Here is a 19976-nt window from a genome sequence, read left to right as displayed (position 1 = left end):
GAAACCGTTTTTCTGGTTCATTTTTTAAAAATGAACTACAGTACATCTGTCTTCCTGAATGATTAAAAAAAAAAAATAGTACTATGGAAGAGGCTACTTTAAGGGAGTTTATAGTCTCATGATATGTTCCTTGGGTGGTGCAAATGGTTTGCACTTGGCTACTAACTCAAAGGTTTGTGATTCAAATCCACTCAACAGGCACTGCAGAAGAAAGGCTGGCAGAGAAAATAACTTGCCTCTCATTGTAAGAATAGCTTTTAAATTGAGGAAATGTGGCAGAGCTTGGGGTGGGGACCACAGGGTACATGTTGAGCCCACCATGACATGCTTCACCTAATACCTAGCAAAGGTCAACACTCGACTAAAGAAAGTTAATTAGACATTACAGTTAAAATAAACTAGTAAACCTCTATAACATCAATCCTGAGCAATGGACTCACTAACTTATCATTTGAAGTCATTTATTTTGAACTCAGTTTGTGGTCTACAGACTTCTGCCATGTCACACAAAAGTCGTTTGTGTAGGAATATCTTTTCAGTGAACATCTGACTATCATATCCTGTTTCATAATCACAATGATACTTCAATATAAACCAAAAGATATAAGCCAGCAAAGAGAATCTGACAAAGAGATGAAATCTTAGCAAAAGTTTTAGGAAGCTTTAATTATTGAGAATACAAATTTGGAAGCCATCAACCTAGTTAAAAAAAAACAAAAACAAAAAAAAAAACAAAAAAACACAGAATCAACAGCTCTTTAAAAAACGCCAAGGAAAAGCACTCTTAAAACAAGAATCAAAAGATAAAATCTCTATTAATAAATAGATGGTGACTTATTGGCTCAGGCCACTTAATCTTCTTGTGCTTTAGTTCTCCACTGGAAACCAGGAATAAAACAACACAGTAGAACTCCAACCAGTATATGTACAGATAACACACAGCATCTGATGAACTCTGAATCATTTCCAAAAAAAAAATCACAAAACTAAATACCACAGTCAAACACATAATGATCATATCTTACTTCTCATCATAAAGTAGACATTGTGAAAATACTTGATAAATATAGGTTTCTAATTTAGTATTAAACTAATATATCATTGTATACAATGCACTCTGAACATTCTGATACCAGATTCTTATGCACATGTATTATCATCATCTCTCAAAAAAAAAAAAAAAAAAATCACTTCCATTGAGTCTACTCCAACTTATAGGGATCCCCACTGGGTTTTTGAGGTAGTTAATCTTTACAGAAGTAGATTGTCCCATCTTCCTTCCATGGAGTGGCTGGTGGATTTGAACCACCAACCTTCTGGCTAGCAATCAAATGCCTTGGTACTACACCACCAGGGCTCCTCATTACCTCTAGTCATTTGGAAATTTGGTTTGTTCTCAATCAAAGCAATTATTATTTCTTTATGCTTAATTCTCATATAAGCTGAAGGATATATAAGCTAAAGTACTACAAATAGGTATATAGAGACTTTGCAACAAAGTTGAAGGATTAGAAATTATTTGTCTAATACTATATGACTCAATCAGTATTTTACCTATTTGCCAAAGAAACATCATATAAACAAGAAAGAAAGAATACATTCGAAACAGACAAATGGTAAAGAAACTCTACAAATAGTTTCACATGTGAAAGTAACTTTCTGTCCTGAAGGGGACACAATTTTCTAGAGGATCCAATGAAGGGGACCATCTGAACTGTTGTCCCAATTAAACCAGGTCCTTTCCCCATCTTCACACTCACAAAAATACTTTCTTGTTTCCTGCTACTCAATGATTTGAGTAACAGTCTAAATTCAACTACCAGATAAATGTGTATTTTCAGATTTATGTTTAGCTACAAATAAAATTTTCAAGGTCATTAAAAGTGATATTTCAAAAGGAAGCAATATTTATAGCTTATTTCTTCCAAAAGTATGACTTTCATCTTCTAATGTTCAAACACAGCATTACACTCATTCTTTGATATATATATATGTTTCTATAACAATGTATATATTAATATATTGCTGGACTGTCTTTAATATATTTTAAAATTCTTTTATCATGTTTTCCATTCAGTTAAACAAATATTTATGAGCTACTACATTTCAGCTACCTTGTTCTCAAGTTATAGTCCTGCCTTCCTACTACCCCACATCTAGTCCATAAAGGAATCTATATGAAGTGATAGAAAATAGAGAAAATCATCCAAGAATATTCTTCTGACTCAAACTTTCTGAAAGCCCATTCTGAATAATGAGTAGCAATTCTTTATTTCATCAATCTCCCTAATTTGTTGTTTTTGTTACTGTGTGCCATTGAGTCAATTCCAACTCATAGGAACCCTTACAGAACAGAGAAGAACTGCTCTATAGGATTTCCAAGGCTGTAACCTTATGGCAGCAGACTGCCAATTTATTCTCCTATGGAGCAGCTGGTGGGTTTAACTTGATGACTTTTTGGCTAGCAGCTGAGCACTTAACCACAGCATCACTAGGGTTACTTTATGAATCCAGGTAAGAAAAATATTTTTTAATCTTGTTTGGAGTTACAGAAAATTCTTTTAAAACATAACCCATTGTTTTCTAAGTTAGAGACCAGTGACTTAACAATCCATTAAAAATGGGATGATGTGTGCTGTAACATTGTCCATATAACTAGAACTAACAGGCAGCCAAATTATGATAACTTCTTAGACATAGTAAACCACCCTGATGGAGCAAGTTGTTGGACCTGTGGGTTCAGGGCCAGGATCGCAGGGGACATCAAGCTCAACTGGCATAACATACGGAACAAAAACATTGTTCTACATGCTACTTTGGTGAGTAGCGACTAGGGTCTTCAAAGCTTGCGAGTGGCCATCTAGATATACCAATGGGTCTCTCCTCGTCCAGAGCAAAGAAGAACGAAGAAAACCAAAGACACATGGAAATGATTAGTCCAGATGACTAGTGGACCATGTGAACCTCAGCCTACATGACTCTGAGACGAGAAGAACTAGATGGTGCCTGGCTACCACTGTTATCCATTTAGAAAGGGATCAGTACAAGACATCCTGGATAGAGTTGGAGAACAATATGGAACAAAACTAAAAATCATAAAAAAAAAAAGACCAAGTTTACTGGTCAGATAGAGTCTGGTGAAGACCACCAAGACTACAGCCCCTAGTTACCCTTCAGGTCTGGAATTTAACTCACTCCCATGGCTTCCATCTCAACAACAGACAGGCATTTAGGGCAAACATTTACATCAGGTAGATACACTCCTAGACTGATCATATCAATCATGGGAGAACAGAAGGCAGTATTTGCACAAGGAGGTAGCTCAGTGGGCAGGAATGCACAGGAAAGGACACAGGGAAGAGGTAACTACAGGGAAGAAGTATGAAGAGAGCTGTTACACTGTGGGGAATTGCAATCAATGTCATGAAATAAAATGTGTATGAACTGCTATATGGAAAATGAGTTTTCTCTGTAAACTTTCACCCAAATCACAATAAAAAAAATTTTAAATATGGGATGTAAAACTCCTTGTTTATTCTAGGATTGCCAACAGTGTAATGAAAAGTTAGAATTCTAGTGAGGGCCACTGTGATTGCTGCTATTGTTAAGGTGCTGTCAAGTTGGCTCCAACTCAACATGACTTATTCTGCACAACAGAATAAAACCATGCCCAGTCCTGTGACATCTTCACAATCTCTGCTATGCTTCAGTTTATCATTGCAGCCACTGTGTAAATCTATCTCATGGAAGGTCTTCCCTTTTTCGCTGACCTCCTACTTTACCAAGCATGATATCCTTCTCCAGGGACTAGTCCCTTCTGACATGTCCAAAGTACCTGAGACAAAGTCACTCACTTTTAAGGAGCTTTCCAGCTGTACTTCCAAGACAAACTTATTTGTCCTGGTCAAGTACATGGTATTTTTAATATTCTTCACCAATACTACCATCAAATGCATCAATTCTTCTTGAATTGTCCTCATCATTGTCCAGCTTTCACATGATATGAGGCAACTGAGAATACTATGGCTTGAGCCAGGTACAACTTAGTCCCATAATGATATCTTTGCTCTTTTACAATTTAAAGATGTCTTTTGCAGTAGATCTGCCCAATGCAATATGTTGTCTGATTTCCTGACTTCTGCTTCCATGGGCATTGATTATGGAGCTAAGTAAAATGAAATCTCTAACAACTTCAATCTTTTCTCCATTTATTATAATGTCGCTTATTGGTCCAGTTGTGAGGATTTTTGTTTTCTTTAAGTTGAGGTCTAATCCATACTGAAGGCTGTAGTATGATTTTCATCAGTAAGTGTTTCAAGTCCTCTTCACTTTCAGCAAACAAGGCTATGTCATCTGCATATCACAGGTTGTCAGCATATCTTCCTCCAATCCTCATACCTTACTGTTCTTCATACAGTCCAGCTTCTTAGATTGGATTATATGCTCACCATTCATATTAAATAAGTATGGTGAAAGTGTACAATGCTGACGTACACTTTTCCTGATTTTAACCCATTTGATATTCCTTTGTTGTGTTTGAATGACTGCCTCCTGGTCTATGTACAGGTTATTCAAGAGCACAATTAAGTGTTCTGGAATTCCCATTCTTTGCAATGTTAGCCATAATTTGTTATGAGCCACACAATGAAATGCCTCTGTATAGTCAACAGAACATTGGTACACATCTTTCTGGTATTCTTTGCTTTCAGTCAAAAGCGATCTAATGTCAACAATGATATCCCTCCTTCCATGCCCTCTTCTGAATCCAGCTTGAATTTCTGGTACATCATATTGATGAACTGCTGCAACCATTTTTGAATTATTTTCAGCAAAATTTTACTTGTGTATGATATTGTTTGATAATTTCTGCATTGGATCACATTTCTTTAGAATGGGCACAAATACAGATCTCTTCTAGCTACTGATAGTCTTTACCATTTTATAGAAAAATGATGAACAAAATAAGACAATTCTAAATGTCTGATTCTAAGCTGTATTAAGTCAGTATGGACTGTACTTACTCATTCTTATCCAGAACCTATACCTCAAAAACTATCAGGAAGTCTAAATCCATAGGAAAGTGTTTAAATAAATTATGATGCATCCATTTGATAGACTATTCTGCAGCTATTGTATGAGAAATCTCTTTATATACTTACATGTAAAGATCTCCAAAATGCATTGTTTTTTTTAAAAAAAAATGATAAAAAGCAAGATGCAGGATGCTGCACATACATACTATGCTACTATTCTGTTTAAAAGGGAAAATTATATTCATATGTGCATAAAATAAATCTTGAAGAAAATACAAACTGCTAACTAGTGGGTGTCTGTGGAGACAGGAACAGGGTAACTCTGGGCTGGGGGGTACCACAGTAGGAAGGAGAATCTAACTAAATATACTTTCCATGTTTTTTTTTTTTCCACTCTTATAAATTAATTACCTATTTTACAACTACCACCACTACTATCAATATAATAATTAACAACACAATAAGATATTCAGAAAAGAAAGAAATAGTTTCTCACATAAATACTGTATTGCCATAGTGGTTAGATTAATGAAGTTGCCATCAAAGAACAACAACAACAAAATTTAAACTAAAATGAACATTTCACTGCAAAGAGAAAAGTAACTATATTTACTAAGTAAACTTAAAAGCATATCCATTTGTGAGATTCATTTTGGAACCTTAAAATAGGTCTGCAATTTGATACATCCTGAGGACTCGGTCCTCAGATCAGTGGATACACCATCCACTTTCATTGAAGTTCTACTTGCCTTTCTAATTGCAAAGATCACATTCAACAAGATGACACACTGCACTATGATACTATTTGCAGCCCTGTTCTGTTGATGGTTTGAGTATGCTTAGGTACCTTACTAGGAACACAATCCTATTAAACTCCTACATTAAGTAATCATTTTATTGCCAAAAAATTATGGAAGAGAAAACAAGTGTAGGAAAGTGTAAGAGCAAGGGTTGCTATCAGAGTGTCAGAGGCAAGAGATATGAGGAGAAAGAGGCCAAGGGTCAACACAGCGGAAGGGCAAGGCAAATGCCTTTTCATTTATTTCAGTAATTGAATGGGAACAACCTCTTCAACTTAGTTAAAGACTGGGATGGGAAGAAATACAGTAAGTATTTAAGGGAACAAATCAACCTTGTTTAGTGTCCCCTTTATAACTTAAAGGACACACCAAATTTTGATAACCTTAGTGTAAGATGAAAACATAAAACCCAGAGGACTAGCAGGCTTAAAAGGTAGACTGATTATCCATGAATAAGCAAGAAATAGATGCTGGGAACCCTGCCCACCATCTGCCATGTGTTTCCTTTACAGATGCCTATTCTACAAAATAATCTGTCCCACCCACCCCCCCTTATTTTTTAAATTGTGTTTTAGGTGAAAGTTTACCAGGCAAATTACATTCCCATTTAACAATTTTTGTACAGATTGTTCCATGACATTGATGACAATTTCTGCAACGTGTCAGCATTCTCATTTTTAGATTCTATTTGTTCTGTTTCTATTATTCTAGCTTTCCTGTCCCTCCTGTAGTCTCGTCTTTGCTTTTGAGTAAATATTGACTATTTGGTTGAGTACATTTGATTGTTTAAAGGAACACATTCCTCATGGGTGACATTGTTTATTTCATAAGGCACTCTATTATTTGGCTGAAAGGAGACCTCGAGGAGTAGCTTCAGGTCCAAGTTACAAGGGTATCTTACGACTACAGTCTCAGGGATTGCTAGTCTGGGATGTTTAGGAATTGGAGTTTTGGTCTACATTTTTCTCCCATTCTATCAGGACCCTCTGTTGTGACCCTGGTCAAAATGGTAAATAGTGGTAGCCGGACACCATCTAGTTCTTTTGGTGAAGTCTACAAGAGGCCATGGTGTAAAGCTAGTGTGGGCTATTAGTCCTATGGACTAATTGGTTCTTTGAGTCTTTGGTTTCCTTCATTCTTTTTGCTATGGAGGGGTACAGACCAATAGTTCTCTTTTAGATGGCTGCTCTCAAGTTTTTAAGACCTCAGATGCCACTTACCAAACTAGGATGCAAAACACTATAATTATGAATAATACGTTAACTAACTGAGTTGTTCCATGACACTATGGTCCCAAGGCCTTTAATCCAATAAATCAATCCTGAGAAGTGTTTGCATATGTCTTGGAGGTCTCCGTAACTGTGCATTCTATGTGCTTTATTATACATACACACATTCATAGAGAGAGAGAGAGAGAGAGACAGACAGACTATATGTAGCATACCCAAACATGTATAGACTTAATGCCGATAAATATGCCTATATATGCATGTGCATATACTGACATATAAATTCCTATACATATGTATGCATACATACCTTCCTCTGTAACCACACACATATTTCTTGGTTGTTGTTTTGGTCACCTAGTGCCACTGTGACAAGAATATACCACAGATGGGATGGCCTTAACAAACAGGAGTTTATTCTTACAATTTGGAAGTTTTAAGTCCAAGATCAAAGTGCCAGGCTCTAGGGGCTGGGTGAAAGCCCCTCAACTTTGGGGCTTCAGCTTTGCCTCCTGATCCTGGCCCACTGGAACTAGAGGCATTTCTTCACTCAGACAACTGCTGGCTGCTAAGACTAACAAGCCCAAGATTGACAAGTAAAAAGGCCAGTCCTAATGTTACCAAACTACATGGCAGGCCATTAATTTAAGTCACTGTAAGTCCCAAGGTTGGCAGAGCACAGCAGGCTGCTGAACAACAACACCACTACAAGACCTTCCCAAAGCTACTACTTACATACAGGAAGCAAACCACATCCCAAAGGCAGCTACTCAGCTGCTTATAGCAAATTCCACCATGGAGTTGATTACCAGTCTCATCATGGGGAATACTACTTCCAGCTGCCCAACCACTCAACCAGGTCTAGCCAAGATGACACACAAACGTAACCACGACAATTGTTAACTGTTGTTGCAAAATTGTATATAACACTGACCATAACTATCCTTTATTCCTGTGTACCTATCAGTGTCTTCATTTACTGTGGTCAAGTTGTACTGAATTTCCCACATCATATATTGGCTTTCCCACCACCAGAAAATGACAAGTGTCTACTGTCTAGCAGTGCCACTTCTCTGAAAACCTTATGAATATCAGGGGAAGATTTTCTGATAGAGTGACAGAAGATGAACCCCTCAGGTTGGTAGACATTCAAAATTTGACTGTGGAAGAGCTGTTCCCTCAAAGTAGAGGTGCCCTTAATGATGGGGATGGAGTAAAGCTCTGGGGACCTTCATTTGATGATACTGCATTACTCAAAATGGGAAGAAACTGCTGCAAACATCCATTAATAATTGAACATGGAACATATGGAGTGTGAATCTAGGAAAGGTGAAAGTTGTCAAAAATGAAATGGAATGCATAAAGATGAATATCCTAGGCATTAGTGAGCTGAAATGGACTGGTGTTGGCCACTGTGAATGGAATCATATGGTCTACTATACCAAGACTGATAAATTAAAGAGGAGTGGCATTGCACTCATCATGAAAAAGAACACTTCAAGTTCTATCCTGAAGTACCATGCTGTCAGTGATAGGATAACATCACGTAGATCTTCAGGGAAGACCAGTTAATACTTCTATTATTCAAATTTGCACACCAATCACTAAGGCCAAAGATGAAGAAATTGAAGATTTTTACCAACGTCTGCATTCTGAAATTGACTACACATACAATCAAGATATATTGATAATTACTGGTGATTGGAATGGGAAAGATGGAAACAAAGAAGAAGCATCTGTAGTTGGAAAATATGGCCTTGGTAAAAGAAATTATACCAGGGATTACATGATAATATTTTGCAAGACTAATGAATTATTGTTGGGAGCTCTGATAGTGCCTAAGCCATCTGACTGCTAACCAGAAGGCTGGCAGTTCAAACCCACCAGCCACTCCTCAGAAGGAAGGTTGGGCAATCTGCTTCTGTAGTTATACCACCTTGGAAATCTATGGGTCGGATCTGACTCAAAAGCAAATAACAACACAAGAACAACGAATTATTTATTTCAAATATCTTTTTCCAAAAATATAAATGGTGACTATCCACATAGACCTCACCAGGAAAAATACACAGAAATCAAATTGACTACATCTGCGAAAATAGATGATGGAGAAGCTCAATATAATCAGTCAGAACAAGGCCAATGTCCAACTGTGGAATAGACCATCAATTGCTCATATGTAAGTTTAAGCTGAAGGGGGAGAAAATGAAAAGAAGTTCACCAGAGCCGAAACAGGAGCTCTGGTAGTGTAGTGCCTAAGGCATTTGACTGCTAACCAGAAGGCTGGCGGTTCAAACCCACCAGCTCAACCTTGGAAGGAAGTTGAGCAACCTACTTCCATAGTGATACCACCTTGGTAACCCAAGGAGGGGTCACTATGAGTTGGATCTGACTTGACAGCAGTGAGTAGAGCCAAAATACAACCTTGAGTATATTCCACCTGGATTTGGAGACAATCAAAGAATAAATCTGATGGCTTGAACACCAGGTGGCTGAGGACCAGGCCAGATGTAGGACATCATACATGAATAAAGTAAAAACCAAACCAAACCAAACTCACTGCCATCAAGTCAATCAAGTTAATCAAATAAATAAATGAGTAAATCTTTACAGAAGTAGATTGTCCAATCTTCCTTCCATGAGTGGCTGGTGGGTTTGAACCACCAACCTTCTGGTTAACAGTCAAATGCTTTTGGCGCTACGCCACCAGACCTCTTTTTGAAGAAAGCAAAAGGTCATTAAAAAAGAAAAGACCAAAAGAGATGTCAGAAGAGACTCTGAAATTTGCTCTTGAATGAAGAGTAGCTAAGGCAAATGGAAGAAATGATGAAAGAAAGCTGAACAGAAGATTTCAAAGGGCAGCAGAAGAAGACACAGTACTATAATGAAATGTGCAAAGACCTGGAATTTGAAAAGCAAACAGGAAAAAGACACTTGGCATTTCTGAAGCTGAAAGAACTGAGGAAAACATTCAAGCCTCCAGTTCTCTTATTGAAGGATTATATGGACAATATATTGAATGATGCAGGAAACATCAAAAGAAGATGGAAAGAATACACAGTCACTGTACCAAAAGAAATGGCTGATGGTCAACCATTTCAGGAAGTAACATATGATTAAGTACTGATAGTATTGAAGTAAGAAGTCTAAACTGCACTGAAGGCACTGGTGAAGAAGTAGGCTCCAGGAATTGAGGGAATACCCATTGAGAGGTTTCAACAAATGGATGCAGTGCTGGAAGAGCTCATTCCTTTATGCCAAGAATTTGGAAGACAGCTATCTGGTCAACTGACTGGAAGAGATACATATTTGTGCCTATTCCAAAGAAAGGTGATCTAACAGAATGCAGAAATTATTAAACGTATCATTAATACCACATGCAATTTTGCTGAAAATAATCCAAATACAGTTGCAGCAGTACAATGACAGGAAAGGAACTGCCAGAAATTCAAGCCAGTTTCAGAAGAGGACACAGAATGAGGGATATCATTGCTGACGTCAGAAAGATCTTGGCTGAAAGCAAAGAATACCAGAAAGGTGTTTATCTGTGTTTTAACTATGCAACGACATTTGACTGTGTGGAACATAAAAAAATTATGGATAACATTGCAAAGAATGAGAATTCCACTGCACTTCACTGGGCTCATATGAATCTTGTACATAAACCAATAGGCAGTCATTTGAACAGAACAAGGGGATAATGCATGGTTTAAAATCAGGAAAAGTGTGTGTCAGGGTTGTATCCTTTCACTACATTTCATGCTGAGCAAATAATCTGAGAAGCTGTACTCTATGAAGAAGAACATGGCTTCAGGATGGAGACTCATTAACAACCTGCGATATGCAGATGATACAACCTTGCTGGCTGAAAGTGAAGATGACTTGAAGCACTTACTGATGAAAAGCAAAGACTGCAGCCTTCAGTATGGATTACACCTCAACACAAAACAAAAATCCTTACAACTGGACCAAGCAGTATCACGTTAAGTGGAGAAAAAATTGAATTTATCAAAGATTTTATTTTATTTGGATCCACCATCAACACCCACGGAAGCATCAGTCAAGAAATCGAAGAATATACTGCACTGGGCAAATGTGCTGCAAAAGACCTCTTTAAAATGTTAATGAGTAAAGATGTCACTTTGAAGACTAAGGTGCGCCTGATCCAACCCATTTTCTTTTCAATCTCCTCATATGCATGTGAAAGCTGGACAATGAATAAGGAAGACTGCAGAAGAATTGCTGAATCTGAATTGTGGTACTGGTGAAGAATATTGAATATACCATGGACTGCCAGAAGAATGAACAAATCTGTCTCTGAAGAAGTACAGATGGAATGGTCCTTAGAAGTGAGAATGGCCAGACTTTCTCTCTCGTACTTTGGTTGTGTTTTCAGAAGGGATCAGTCCCTGGAGAAGAATATCTTGTTTGGTAAAGTAGACGGTCAGCAAGAAAGGAGAAGACTCTCAATGAGATGGACTGGTGCACTGGCTGCCAACGACAGGCTCAAACATGGCAACGATTGTGAGGATGGCACAGGGCTGGGCAGTGTTTTGCTCTGTTGTATACAGGGTCGGTATGAGTTGGAACCCACTCAATGGTACACAACAACAGCAGCAAGTGATTCTCCTTCCCTCCCCCTCCTATCCCTGCTAACCATCAAAGAGCACTGTTTTCTGTGTGTACATCTAGTGACTTATTAATAATAAGTGAGACCACACAATATTTGTTGTCTTGTCATTGAGTTATTTTACTCAATATAATATCCTCCAGATTTATCCATGTTATGTTTCGAGAAGTTACCATTATTCTTTATAGCTGCATAGTATTTCATTGTATGTGTACCACAATTTGTTTATCCATTCATCCCTTGATGGACATTTAAGTTGTTTCCAACTTTCTGCTATTATCAATAATGCTGCAATGGACATGGGTATGCACATGTCTACTTGTGTCACAGCTCTTACATCTTTAGGACATAGGTGTGGGATTGCTGACTCATAAGGCAAACAGGGTAAGCTTTTAGTGCATTCCTTTGTCAGCTCGGAAGCTAAATTCCTAAGGAATAAAGAGATGGACAAAACTAAAGCAGGCATGATCAAAGTATCACAGGAAACAGTTTGGAAAAAAAAAACAGAAATAGTATTAAATATGTACACATTTGTGCACGTGTGCATGTGTATATGTGTGCACTTGTGTAGAAAGAGGGATATATACTATTGCAGGATAGCAGACACTTACAGTATTTACTATAGGTCAGACACTATTCTAAGTGTTTAATTCTTAACCACAATCCTAAGAGATAGGAAATATTTTCATCCCTATTTTACCCAGTAAACTGAGACATAGGAAAAGATCAAAGAACTGGTGGTAAGTGGCAGCAGGTTTGATTTGGTTTGGTTCTCTTTTTTGGGCTGTCTAGCATCTGTTTCCTTCCAACTAGGCTCTATAGCCCTTTTGCAGAATCTTCCCTTTTGAAACATCCATTGCCTCCTACTACAGAAACACAAGATCTACCCTCTCTCTGCAGGCAGATGATGACAGACCCAGAGGAAGTGTTTTCTCTCCGGGGTTTCAGGCTCTTGAGGGAAAAAGTGGTCAGCTAGAAGTCACATTTACCATGGTGGCAACTTGAAAACCTAAGCTTTGCTTTGGTTCCTACTACAAAGCCCACAGGAGAAGTGATTCCTCAGCCACTTGTCAATACCAAAAAAAACAAACTCACTGCTATTGAGTTGGTTCTGACTCATAGTGACCCCTCCTTGGGTTTCCGAGGCGGTATCTCTAAGAAAGTAGATTGCCCAGTCTTCCTAGGAGTGGTTGGTGGGTTTGAACTGCCAGCCTCCTGGTTAGCAGTCAAATGCCTTAGGTACTATGCCACCAGCTGTCCTAAAATTCCCATTCTGCTTAAGACAGCCAGAGCTGGTTCTGTTGCTGACCTCTAAGTACCCTGTGCAATAGAACACCAACTCCTAGAACAAAACAACTTTGGTAGCATTAAAAGCCTGCTCCAACAGCTCCCACTCCTGGGTCACATTCTTGAAGTATCTGTGAAAGACTGCTGGGGCATCCTGATCTGCTGAAACAGCTTCCCCCACAAATGTGTCACGTAGGCCATACCTCTTTTTAAAGATTTTAAAACCACCCACACTGGCTTAAAATATAGTAATTTCACATTTGCATTTTCCCTTGTTTCATTTTTGCAAGTGTCTGCAAAATGCTTAGTAACAACTTGCCTTTTTAATACATTATGGAAAGGCTTAATGTCAGGGATAGTTTTCTGCACGTATCCCCTAGACATAAGAGGTCGCCTGAAAAGTATTTCTTTGAACAACACGAGGTCTTGTCTATTCAATCTACTAGAGCAGTTCACAGACTCTAATGAGCATATGACTCGTCTGGGAAGGGCAACTTTAAAAATGCACGTTCCTGACTCTGCTTCCAAGGATTCAGATTAGGTCTGTGATAGTCCCCAGAAATGCGGATTTTCATAGAACCCCAAATGATTATGATATGGATGGTGGTTTACTGGAACTAAACATAAGCATATGAAAACTGATCAAGGAGTTTTTGAACTTTAGCTTATAAGTATAATGTATAGCATTGCCTCAAAATTCAGTTGACTAAACAGCTGTTCTTAAGGGACTGCTGTATCTTAAATCACTTTTTCATTTGGGAACACACATTTTACTTACTCCTCATAGCTAGTCAGTAAGCATTTAGTGAACAATATGCACAAGAAGTCTTGTACAAGCATTGTGCTATGTGATATACAAAGACATGAGTATAGCCCTGTCTAATGGTTTATGGCACCAATAACAATATCAGGATGGTTACAGACATGATAACTAGTCCATTCTGATGGAGCACAGGATCCCGCGGGATAGAACTGAAAAGATAAATTGCTGCCTAACAAAAATACCATCAAGCGCTTACATTTACTGAGCACTTACTACTACGTGCCAACCACAGTTCTAAGCACTTTACAGATTATTATTTCACTCACTCAATCCCCACAACACTCCTATGAAGTAAGCTCTATTATTCTATACGTTTAATGGAATTGTACAACTAACAAAAGATTTCTAAATGTCATAGTATAAGGTTCCCAAGATCACACATCTAGGAAATACTGAATCTATGTGTGTATTTAGGGGGGAGAGCAGGTTGCTAAATGCCATGTTAAGGAATTTAATCTTTTCAGAAACCAAAACCACTGTCATTGAGTTGATTCTGACTCATAGCAACCCTACAGGACGGAGTAGAACTGCCCCATAGGGTTTCCAAGGCTATTAATCTTTATGGAAGCAAACTGCCTCATCTTTCTTCTACTTAGAGTGTCTGGTGGGTTTGACCTTTTGGTTAGCAACTGAATGCCTTAACCACTGCGTCACCAGAGCTCCTCAATTTAATTTTCACTGGGTAAGAAATATGACTCCCTGAATATTAGGAGGAAGACAATAATTGGTATGCACTTACGTTTTATGACACAATAGACAAAGAGGCTAGGAGATTACTAAAACGGAGTGAAGGATGAAGAGCTGAATTAAGAACGTGGCAGTGTGAACAGAAAGACACTGAAGTGACTGACTGGTTTGGGGGAGTAATGGAAGGGTGAAAAAACAAGAACTAGTTCAGAGTTTCTAACTTGGAAGACTTTATCGTTTCTATCGTGGGTAAAACAGTGATACCATTAAGTCAGATAGGATAGGAATTACAATAGTAAAATGGTTTGGACATACTGAAATTAAGGTGAAGCTGATATCCACATAGATTTTGTTTTACAGGTAGATAAAAACTGCAGTTATAACCTGTTTCCTATGCGTGTTAAGTATTGGATTTGTCAGCACGAAATTACTATTTCAAGCCACCAAGAAAAAAAAGACACCATGCATGGGCACTGATGAAGAAAAGAACTCTGAAGCATTCTGACCATTTTCAAACATAAGGAAAGCAGAACAAAGGTGAAACCAAGAAAACTCATCTACAGAGGAGTCCATGTGGAAAAGAAACCTGCAAAGCCCAGTATTATGGAAAAGATGGAAGAGAGTCTTTGAAGGAGGAGTCCAAATAGGTCAAATGCTGCAGAGAGGAAAGAGAATAGAAACCACCAAGAGGTGGAGAATTATAAATGATCATAGAGAAACTGATGTAAAAAAGAGTCATCATAGGTTAAAAGAAAAAAAAAAAAAGCAACCAACTAAAGAAAGATATATAAAACCTCTTTACAAGAGTTACTAAATGTGAAAATTAAAATAGAAAAGGCAATTACTAGTAGTTGAAAGGGCATGATACCTACCATTTAAGTAGTTATAGTGCATATATCCAGTTCATCTATTGACTGATTGTCCAAATATATTGGCAGAGCCAACTTGGTATGTCTTGTATTATCACTTAATTGAAAAAAATATATTGTTTTCAGCTACTGATAGGAAAACAGTTAAGCCTCTATCATCATATTCCACAGTCTAAGATCTTGCATATTCTATTATCCACAAAACACAGTTCATCCTCATTATTCACAGATTCTGTATTTGTGAACTCACCTAATTTTTTTTTTATAACCACAAAATCACCAGTCATTTGTGGACATGCACAGAGTATGAAAACAATTGAGTTGCCAGGCACACTGCCAGCTGAGGTTGAACAAGGGGACCTCTGCCTTCTTGTTTCAGCTTTCATACTGAAGACAAGCGTCATTTTTGTGGTCAATTTAGTGCTCCATTTTTCCCCCACACATTTTTTTTGTGCTTTTAGTTGGTGATTTTGCTGTTCAAAAGGGCCTCTAAGCACAATGTTGAAGTGTGTTTCTAAGCTCAAGAAGGCTGAGATGCGTCTTACAGAGAAAATACTTGTGTTAGATCATCTCCACTCAGGATTACGTTGTAGTACTGTTGCTCATTAGTTCAATGTTAATGAATCAACAATATATATTTAAAAAGTTATCTTTAAATAGAATCACAAGTTATGCATTGATTGGCTGGTGAAAAACCTCTGTGACCTGAGGTTTGCAGGACTTAACCCTGCAATGGGAAAGGCTATCTTCCTGCTATTAGTCCTGCTGACTAGTAAGGTAATGGATAAGTGTTAGCCAGACTAGATGATTCAATTTCCATACATAAGCTTCAAGGGGCTCTAGAGGCAGGTGGAGCGGTTCCAGCATCTCCTCATAAGCACTGTTACTGTGAGCAACAGAGGGTGGTGGTGGTCGTGGTGCAGAAATCAAAGCTTCCTGACTTCAGAATTACAATGGATCCTTGTAAAGGTTCCAAGATTTTCTGCCCACCTGTTAACCAGAAGGCTGGCGGTTCAAACCCACCAGCCACTCCTCGGAAAGAAGATGGGGCGATCTACTTCCGTAGTGATACCGCTTCGGAAACCCAAGGAGGGGTCTCTATGAGTCAGGTCTGACTCCACAGCACACAACAACAACAACAACAACAACAACAACATCCTCCCAACTGCCCCACCAATGATCACATAAGCAGCTACTTTCCTTTTCATTATCCCTTCCTACTTGAAATACCTTGAATACTTTCTTGACTGAAACAAGGGTCAAATGGACTCTACATCCAGTTCCAAGTCCTTGGGGTCCTTTTATAAATCAAATTATGCCTGACTCCCCCAAAATACCAAATATGTGTTGATAACCTAACTTTTATACCTGTTTGGAAGTGGAGTTTTCTTTGTTATGTTAATGAGGACATATCTGCGGGGGGGGGGGGGTGTCCTAAACCTAATTGCTTCTGAGTTATAAAAAGATCAAGTTGCACACAACAGCAAGGGCAAACAGATGGGGGATAGCAGTTATGTGAAGATTGCCAAGAATCCCAGGAACATCATTACTGGGGTTAAAGAAGCTGAGAAAAGGACTTTTCCCTAGAGCCCATAGAGAGAGAGCCTTCCCCTATACTCAGTGCCCTGAATTCAGACTCCTAGCCTCTTAAACTGTGAGGGGGGCGGGGAGATTCTGTTCTTTAAAACTGCTTGTTTATGGTATTTCTGTTATAACAGCATGAAGAAACTAAGACAAATCCTAAAAACTCATTCCATCTTACTAATATATGCTGACACTGATAGCCTTGTATTGAATGACACTGCAGAGAAAACTGCATTTCACTGTCCCACTTTCTATAATAGGAGCTCTGGTAGCATAGTGCCTAAGGCATTTGACTGCTAACCAGAAGGCTGGAGGTTCAAACCTACCAGCCATTCCTCAGAAGGAAGGTTTGGCAATCTACTTCCGTAGTGATACCACCTCAGAAACCCAAGGAGGGGTCACTATGAGTTGGATCTGACTTAATGGCAGTGAATTTTTGGTTTTTCTATGAAACAATCTGAGTTCTGAGTCTCAAGAGGCCTGAGGAACTAACTTTTGATGTGATCTCAGCATCTAGTAGAGTAATAGCCAAATGAACTGTCTGCAGTGATGAGAGGAACATTTCATACATGTGCTGTATCAAATACTAGTCTCATGTGGCTCCTGAACACTAGAAATGTGACTAGTGTAACTGACAAACTAAGCATTCAATTTAATTTTAACTAATTTAAATCTGAATAGCCAGATGTAGCTAGTGTATGGCACAGCATAGACCTAAAATGTTTTACTATCTCCTGATAATCTCTCCTGTAGGGATTCCAAATTTGAGGTCCGTGATCCAACAATATGTAAGAACAGTTTCCAGAGGGTGAGGAGTATTCTGAAATTACATTAAAAAAATCTTATACCAGTGCAAGTAATCTTTCTAAGGGCAAAATCTTTCACCAGAATCTCAAAGAGGCCTGTGATAAGCCAAATGGAAAAATCTTTCCTGGGGCATGGGCCCATTCTAAGATTGTCAATACCTTCTCAGCTCAAATAAGTTTACTTGATCCAAATTAGACTTAATTTTCCATGAATTTAGCACAGGAAGAACCTAGACACTCTGTCAAAATAGTTTTTCATGTCCTTCCCAATTTTAAGGACCTCTGGTGATGCAGTGGTTAAAGCATTTGGCTGTTAACCAAAAGGTCAGAGGTTCACTAGCCTCTTCCTGGGAGAAAGATGAGGCAGTCTGCTTCCATAAAGATTTACAGCCTTGGAAACTCTGTGGGGCAGGCAGTTCTACTCTATCTCATAGGGTCACTATAAGTTAGAATTGACTGTATGGAAGTGGATTCAGTTTGGTTTTCTTGCTTTTTGGCTATCATCCCTATGCCTAACAGGAAATCAATTTTGCCACAAGGAACTCAGACACAAAACTCCATTAATCCTATACACATACTTACTGGGCCCTGCCTGTACTGTGCTTATCAATGTGGAATGTGAAGTTCATGGTAAAAAGATACAATTCCTGACCTCTAGAAACTTAACTGCCCAAAGCTATAAATAGCACAGATTCACAGACCAATGTTTATATAGTGTGTTTTGCTAGTGTTGATTGTGGAAAGTTTTATTTTCTCTAGAGTTGGCTTCTAAGGGCAGCAATAAAAGGAAGATCATGAGATGCTTGGAATAACACGAATAAATGGTTTGTTTAAGTTCCCTGAACTGAAGTTTTGATACTTGTTTAGCAGCCTTGAGGACTCTTGGTCTTCTTTTTCGTTTTTTGTTTGTTTGGTTTTTGTTTTTAGTTTACATATGTAAACTATTTTCAACAGATAGGAACTGAAAGAGATTGGCTCACAAATCCTACAGGGTACTTATGCCACCTGCACATTCAAAACATAAAAACAAGGGTTGCCTGCTTGTTTTAATTTAGGGGAAAAAAAAAAAAACCCACAAACCCATTGTTGTCAATTTCAACTCACAGCAACCCCATAGGACAGGGCAGAAGTGCCTCATAGAGTTTCCAAGGCTATAAATCTTTATGGAAGCAGATGGCCACATCTTCTCCCCACAGAGCAGCTGATGAGTTTGAACCGCCAAACTTCTGGTTTGCAGACAAGGGCTTAACTACCGTGCCACCAGGGCTCCTTTAATTTAGAACTGTGCTTCCAATTTCAAAACCAAGTTTTGCTGTTTACGTTCTAAAGTTCTTTTGAAAAATGTCAGTAGTGGCAAGTAACTTGGCAAGTAATGAACTCTGTTAATCATCATTCTTTTTATAATATTTTTAAAAGTTCAACCTTAGCAGAATTTTAAGGTTAAAATACCTAATATTCATGAATATAGAGAGAATCACCTCTCCTAAGCAAGGGATAATATCAATAATTCTGAGGATAAAATAGTAATTAAGATTTACTGAAATTTTCCTATGTGGCAGTTTTAAGTCATTTACATGGATTAATTAATACAATAAATCTTAGGAGGTGGGTACTATTTCATCCTCATTTTATAAATGGGAACTCTGAAGCACTATTCTGTTTATTTCATGCTGGAATCCCTCCCTCAGAACACACTATATAATACCCATTCAGTCCATCAGCACCAAGGTTTACCTGCACGGCTCTGCCTACAACATCACAGTCACAGATACAGTCATACCAAGATGCAGTATAATGATCTGCAGAGCTTATGATGGGAGGGGGCGTCCAAAAAGCAACTTCTAAATTGGGTTGAATATAGGACTGTCTTAGAACCTTTCAGCCTAGAGCTCAGCCTTGCTCTAATAGATATCCTCTAAAAGGGAAAGAAATAGAGCTCCATATACTGGTAAGAAAACTCACAGATGAGATGTTGCAGCAGTTTTCCCTTTCCACTAAGTAAAGTCCACAGACTCTTCCTTGGGGGAAAAAAAAATGGGGCTATGTGGTGGCACAGTGGTGAAAGTGCTTGGTGGCTGCAATGTAGTAAATTACTTTGTGTGGCTTTTCTACCCATAAGTCTTTGTAAACTCCAAGGTGGAATTTGCTATGAGCAACTGAGGAGCTCCTGATTGCTGAAGGTGTCCACCTGGAGTATTTCTGTTGGGAGTGGCACAAAACAATGTTCT

General features: G+C 38.4%; 1 protein-coding gene across 1 annotated transcript in view; it reads right to left on the bottom strand.

Annotated features, from left to right (window-relative positions):
• Positions 1-19976, bottom strand: part of SFMBT2 (Scm like with four mbt domains 2) — a 299808-nt gene that overhangs the window by 70433 nt on the left and 209399 nt on the right. The gene's annotated exons all lie outside the window — the stretch shown is intronic.

The sequence above is a fragment of the Orycteropus afer genome, unplaced genomic scaffold, assembly GCF_000298275.1.
Source record: "Orycteropus afer afer isolate SDZICR_OR568_19922 unplaced genomic scaffold, OryAfe1.0 scaffold00028, whole genome shotgun sequence".
In the NCBI taxonomy this organism is placed as follows: Eukaryota; Metazoa; Chordata; class Mammalia; order Tubulidentata; family Orycteropodidae; genus Orycteropus; species Orycteropus afer.
This window is presented reverse-complemented; position numbering and strand designations above follow the sequence as displayed.